This window comes from Aptenodytes forsteri, unplaced genomic scaffold, assembly GCF_000699145.1.
Source record: "Aptenodytes forsteri isolate BGI_AS27 unplaced genomic scaffold, ASM69914v1 Scaffold114, whole genome shotgun sequence".
Classification (NCBI taxonomy): domain Eukaryota; kingdom Metazoa; phylum Chordata; class Aves; order Sphenisciformes; family Spheniscidae; genus Aptenodytes; species Aptenodytes forsteri.
Genome location: NW_008795364.1, coordinates 1672924 through 1679751, shown reverse-complemented (window position 1 = coordinate 1679751; position 6828 = coordinate 1672924).

Below are 6828 nucleotides of genomic sequence, written 5' to 3'. Positions count from 1 at the left end.
GGATCCCATCCGGCCCCATAGACTTGTGAGCATCCAGGTGGCGTAGTAGGTCATTGACTGCTTCCTCTTGGATTACGGGGGGTTTATTCTGCTCACTGTCCCTGTCTTCCAGCTCGGGGGGCCGAGTACCCTGAGGATAACTGGTCTGCCTGTTAAAGACTGAGGCAAAGAAGTCATTGAGTACCTCAGCCTTTTCCTCATCCTCAGTGACAATGTTCCCCCCCGAAGTGTCCAAAGATCCTTTTTGTTTTTTTCAAGCAGTGATTCCATGTCCAGACTATCAAAATGCATCTCCTGTCCCCTTCAAAAACAACGAAATACCAGTTTTACGTGCTAGCAATCTCTGAATTTACATGTGACACACTAATTGGAAAGGGTAACATGCAATTGGCTAGTGAATAATTTTTCTTTTTTTTTTTTTAAGAAAAAAAAGACATTCAGCTGCCACAGTAAGTGGCTGAAGATTACATAATTGTGTGTTAATACCTGCATTGTACTTTCAGCTACCCACTAACGAATACTTTGTAGGTAAATGTAGTAAGAAAAACTAGGAATGCTTGACATAATACCTGTTTTAACTCAGTTTTGAAGCCGTAACTAATGGGACAAGTTCTCGGAAGATAAACCTGAAGTCACTCTAACATTCTGTGTGAAGGTGGGATAACCTGTAAGCCTTGGTTTGAACTCTGTCTGGGGCTACAGCATCCCAGCTGGCCTCAGCTTGCTTGGAGGTGCCACCTGCCTGCGTAGCCTGGAGTTGAGATGCAATCAAGAATCTGCTCCCTGGGAATATAGTTGGACTGAAGTGTGGTTACGCGCTGTGCAGATTAATCTTTCATGATGGTTGCTGAAGCGCAGGACAAAGTGTTTGCTTCATTGATTTGACACAGCACATACTATTCTCATCACTCTATGACACGTTCTATAAAATAAAGGATGGATGATTGGTCCTGGCAGGAGAGATGTTCACGAAGTGCCTTTCTTCCAGCTCCCTGCCTCATCATTGCTTTTGAACTGAGCCTTCTCAGTGGCAACTACACCACAGCAGCTCCTGTTAATGCAAGATTAAAGACAGAGGGCCCCCTTTCTGCTGCATAAGTGTGTCCCGTATTCTACCTGTACACAATCATTTGGTATATGCAGAATGGTTTCTCAAGTTCAAGTTGAATTTGGGAAACCATATTTTCCACTGCACTCTGAATGCTATTTTTGTCAATTCTATTTCTTTAAATCTGGTGCTTCCCAAAAGTCCATTGCAATTATACTTGAGCAGATGTTTCTTTGCACCCTATATAGTCATTTTCACCAGTGTAAAACTGCTGATTTTGGCAGCATTGGTAAATAATGGGGGAAGGGAGGAAAAATATTCTTGTCAGGGAAAACTTAGCAAAAAAGGCATTTTCTCTTAGTTAACTGATAAAAATCAGCAGGAGTTTGTAGCTTTTGAAAATCTACATCTGTTTTTCTTGTAGTTGTTCATTGTAAGTTTATTTTTAAAAGTTCTTACTGAAAACTTTTAGATTGTTTTACCTACAGAGAACTGGGAAATACAAGATCTAAACAAATATAACAAACTGCAAAGTAGTCACAGAGGTTAACTTTAGCTTAATGAACTAATTTTGTGTGTATTCAGTAGAGAAGGAGTCAGAAAGGGAAGGTCTGTGTTGAGGGTGGTAGGGAAAAAGTTATGCATGTGTTGGGTTTTGTTTTGTTGGGTTTTTTTGAGTTGCATCTACACTAAAAAAACCCCTCCAAACCAAAAAACCAAACCAAACAAAAAACCCAGCAAGCCAAACCCCAAACAACGTTCTCTGTGGACTGTAGGGAAGCCAGAAAATCTTTGAGAGTCCTTGTCATATTGCCTTATTCCAAGACCAAATGAGTATGAAAGTAGTTATGATATTGACTGTAACTTTGCTTTCACAGGCATGACTGAACTTGAACATATGTTAGTGTGAAGAGTGTTCCTAGGGAAGCTTGGTGTCTGCAACATTACCCACTTGTTACCCTTGAGTCTTTACTAAAAAAATAAAATAAAATAATTGAATACTTTTCTGTTGAAAGATGTTTAAGATGGGTTTTGTAACTGTCATGTTGAGATTTCTTATTGTACATGACTGATTTGAGATTTAATATTTTCAATGGCATAGCCAACAGGGAAGTAAAAAATGGCTTTGCGCATAAACTGAAAAATTGTTTTTTGCTTCAAAGTGCTAAGTATCTCTGTAGTTGTATCAAAATGAAATACTGCTGCAGCTACAGTAAGATTGTGTAATGGAGCACAACTGTTTATGCTATGGTTTTCCTAATATTAACATTATTATTCAAATGCAAATACTTGTGTATCTTGTGGGGTATGTAGTAATGAAACTAACTTCTTTTATCTTCTGAGTGCTGTGTCTTTTAATTCAACATATGGTATTTGATCATATTTTCAGATACCAGAGAGAGAAGTGCCTGCTTTAGAGTAATAGATTTTAAGGTCAGAAAGGGACCAGAGACTATTAACCAGCAACTCCTGCATTCAAGCACAGAGGCTCAAAAAGAGGGATTATTTTCAATAGCTGTTCCTTCCAGATCCCATCTAATAGAGAATTGAATAACTTCCTACCAGTTTTCATGCTAATTGCCTATGCAGCCACTTTTTCTGTTTTTCTTGCTTCAGCGTGTGTGTGTCCTTTTACCTAGACAGAGTTGTGTAGCTGAATAATTCTCAGGTGTAAGGTTGGTCTCTCATCTTTCTTCCTTTCTTACCTATTAGCTGTACTAATACCTGCACCTGGAAGGGAAGGAAGGCTTCTATGGGGTACATTTGTCAGTATTTGCGAACCTAAGACATGATAGAAACCTAGCCATCTAAGCAGTTACATGTGTAAAAACTCCTACCCTAATACTAAGACCAGAGAAACGTGTCCATTCTGAGCAGTTTTTACACAGTGGCTGAAAGACTTGGATAACCAGTAAATACCATGTATGCCTTAGTGTCAAACATGCAGATAGATGGCTGGGTCCCAGGGCAGAGCTATGAGACCTGTGTGAAGCCACTGGTGTCTCTGTTGTGGGGGTGGTGGGGGTGGTGGGGAAGAGTTCAGTGCTTTGGGGCAGATGGATGAGTTGGATGCTGACAATGAGTCAGAGTCCATGCGTGGGTGTGAAGTGCCTCGAACAAGCTGTTGGGGAAACAGCATGGGTGAGCCTGAGACACCTTGGGGTCAGGGTTTAATACAACCTTTCAAAATGGAGCAGTGACTGAAACCAAATGAGACTGCTTTTTTCTTGACAATTCTTTCAATTGACATTACTTGAAGGTTTGGGGTTTTTAATTAAATTTCGTTTGGCGCTTTTTTTTGCTATTCTTGGGTGGGAAATAAGGAAAATAAATCACTGTTGTGGTAATATAAATATTTACTTTTTTCCTACTCACTGCTGTGTTTCTCTTCTTGCATTTCCACTTTCACATTCTGGCTCCCTCACCTGAAATCTCATCAACAGGATGACAACAAATTTTACTCCTGAACTTTTGGACTGTAGCACTGAAAAAGTCCATTTTAGCCATCTCTTCCTTGCTGATGGGAGGAAGGGCTGGGGCAATGTGGGCAAAACTTAAAGGGAGAATCAATTATGGACAAAGACCTAATAGAAAAGGCAGCTGCTTGAAGAACCTTCATAGAAGAATGCATAAGGTAAATTTTTCCCTCTAATCAACTTTCTAAGTCTAGAAATGCATTTCACAGCCAATATTGAGCACCATGTGTCAGGTCTCTGGATTTGCAGCTAAGACTTTAATACCCCGAGCAAATACGGAAAGAGGATTGTGGAGTGGAATAGCTCAATATGGGCACTAGAATGAAACTGGACTGTGTGTTTCTCTTTGGTACTATTTGGTATTGCCACAAGATGAGGAATGAGGAAATATGCAGGTAATACCTGCATTCCAGTCAGAATTTCTGGAGTATCTAGTCTTTGCTGTTTATATTCATTATAAAATATTCCCGTAAAGACAGAAATTCTAACAAGACAAAAGAAGAAATAGGGAATAAAATCAACTGGCAGGGGCGGGGGGGAACATGGTGCTTCAGTATTTTTTTTACGTCTCACTGTCCTTTGCAGACCTCAAGAAATAATGTTGCAATGATTAGGGAAGGTGTCCACAGTATTTACTAAATGCATCAGTATTTATAAATCAAAGTATTTGGCACAAGAAAAAAATACAGATTATAAATTGGCAATGTAAAGTCAGTGTTAACGTAGAGTTGCAAGATGAAGACTTATCAGTGTAACAGACAAGAAATTAGATAATAAGAACAGATAGGAAGGATCACTTACCAATGGGAAAAGTTTGAGGAACTGCCAAACAACAATTAATCTCTACTGGGGTTGAAAGCAAGTACTGGATGTACTTGGGGGCATAGATCCCTAAGTGTATATTAAATTTCAATAACTGAATTACCAACACTTAATATCGTCTATAGTAGTCAACTGGGAATCAGTGGATATAAAAAGAAAAGGGTTTGAGAGAATTTCTGGGATAAATTAATATCAATTAGATTGATTAATAAAAAAAAAAGAACTTGATGGGTAAGTTAAAAAAATTGGTAAATTAGAGCAAAAATTGAAGCAAGTGGCAAGCACATTTTTCTGCTATGTAGGCTTTAAAAGAGTAAAGATGACAGTCTAAGTGGGAAATCTTTGCCTTTATTATGATGTCTCTAAAGTAGTTAGAAACATAAGAGGGTAAATTTGGTAATTAGCTGTAGATATGTTACCGAGAGACTTTACATTTTATGAATTTTTAAGGTTATATTGTAAGTTATGTATTACAGGACTGCTATATCATAATTGTGATGAAAATAAAGTTCTTGCTGACAGCTTTCACATCCAACAAGTTTGATTTATGAAGCATAAGTACATGAAATGTCTGCAGTAGTATAGAGTAGCTTGTTAGAGAAATTAAATACTCTGAATGATTGGCTGGTTGGCTTCATTCTTGAAATGGCATAACACTATTCTTGTTTTGCTATCAGTGGAAGGAGAGAGTAAAAACCAGTTTGTGTTGGGCAAAAGGGAAGAGTCCATGGAAAAGGGTGAGAAGCAGTTTCTTGATGCAGTGACTACCAGAAGCTGTCCCCCTCCATCTTCCTTTCCTTCTGAGCCATTGCACTGCATGTAATGCTGAATCATTAAACAGAAGATGTTCTTCAAAGCTAAGGCACAACAAAAGAAAAATCCATGGTGTTTTCAAATATGTTACAGTCCCAGAAAGTCCAAGGGTACTTGGGCTTTGCTTTTATCGTGGCTGATCTTAAGGATTCCACAGAAGTAAACTTTAACACAAAATTGAGGCACACAATTGGTAACTCACCCAGCTAACAAATATCTACCTTTAACTATTTCCAGCTGGACTTACATCTTTCTGATGATTAGTGGCCTATTTCAGTAGGTTGGAAGCATGATGCAGTCCTCTTGGTGGGTTTTTTTTTTTTTTTTTTAATCTTTAAATAGGCTGTGTCCATGGGCATATACATGAAATGAACAGAGACCAAGGACACATTTCTTCTGTAGAATAAAATGTAGAAATTGGAACATTGTATTTCAATGAAAGAATGTGTGTGAGTAAGCTGTACTCACATCTCACCTCCACCAGATCCACAGAATTACTGGGGGGTGGGGAATCCATAACCTCTCATCTCACCTCCACCAGATCCACAGAATTACTGGGGGGTGGGGGAAATCCATAACAGGGAGTAATTTTTTTTTAAATTTTTTTTTAAGAGTTTATCGAGTACCCTCTTACAGCTTTTTGGAAAATTTGCTCTAAATGCTTCCAGTGTAGGGTAGGTAGTTAAAATTGGTCATTTTCATCCTTTTTCAGCTTAAATGGAAGGCAAATATAGGTGTGGTAAGGAACTTCTATGACTGTTATAGTGGGGAGTGGATGAGCAGATGTAATTTATATAGGAAAGGCAGAATCTTTCACAGGTTTGTAGACTGTGATAGCTCCACTAATGCAGGTATGCCTTCTGGGGATCTGACTCCAAAGAAGCAGGTGCAGGAGAAGTTGGTTTAGTGAACAAAGCAACAAAGGTGTTGATAATTGAACAGAAGACGTAATAATCTCTTAGAATAGCTGCAGAAGAGCACTGAACTTGGGGTTTTGGGTGCTAAAAACCTAACAATAATGAAGATATTTTTTACTGAAAGCTTGTGCCAATGTAACATAGATCATACAGCTTCTTTGTATTTATCATTAAGAAGTCAAGTGCAACTGTAATCACTTTAATCATAAGCAGTAAGTAATAGCATAAACCAATTTATTAGTGACTCTTCATCTGATTAACTTGTATCACCCTTGTCCAATGTATTATACTATATATAGGTTCTGTGTTCTAGGATCATCACCAGCAGCTGAGTCTTCACTATTAATAGCAGTAAGTGGCAAATAGACTGTATGTACTAAAATGAGGCAATATGCTTCTGGCTTTTTCTTCAATATGCGTATTTTGACACTCCTTTGACTTTGTATAGTGCATCTACTAAAAGTAAGATATAACATAATGCATCCTCTTCTTTTGCAAATTATCAGTTATACGTACATAGTTCTATAATTCTGTTATCTTTCTGGCTTTTTCTTCAATATGCGTATTTTGACACTCCTTTGACTTTGTATAGTGCATCTACTAAAAGTAAGATATAACATAATGCATCCTCTTCTTTTGCAAATTATCAGTTATACGTACATAGTTCTATAATTCTGTTATCTTGGCTTATGCAGTGGTGTCCTGGTTTCGGCAGGGATAGAGTTAATTTCCTTCCTAGTAGCTGGTACAG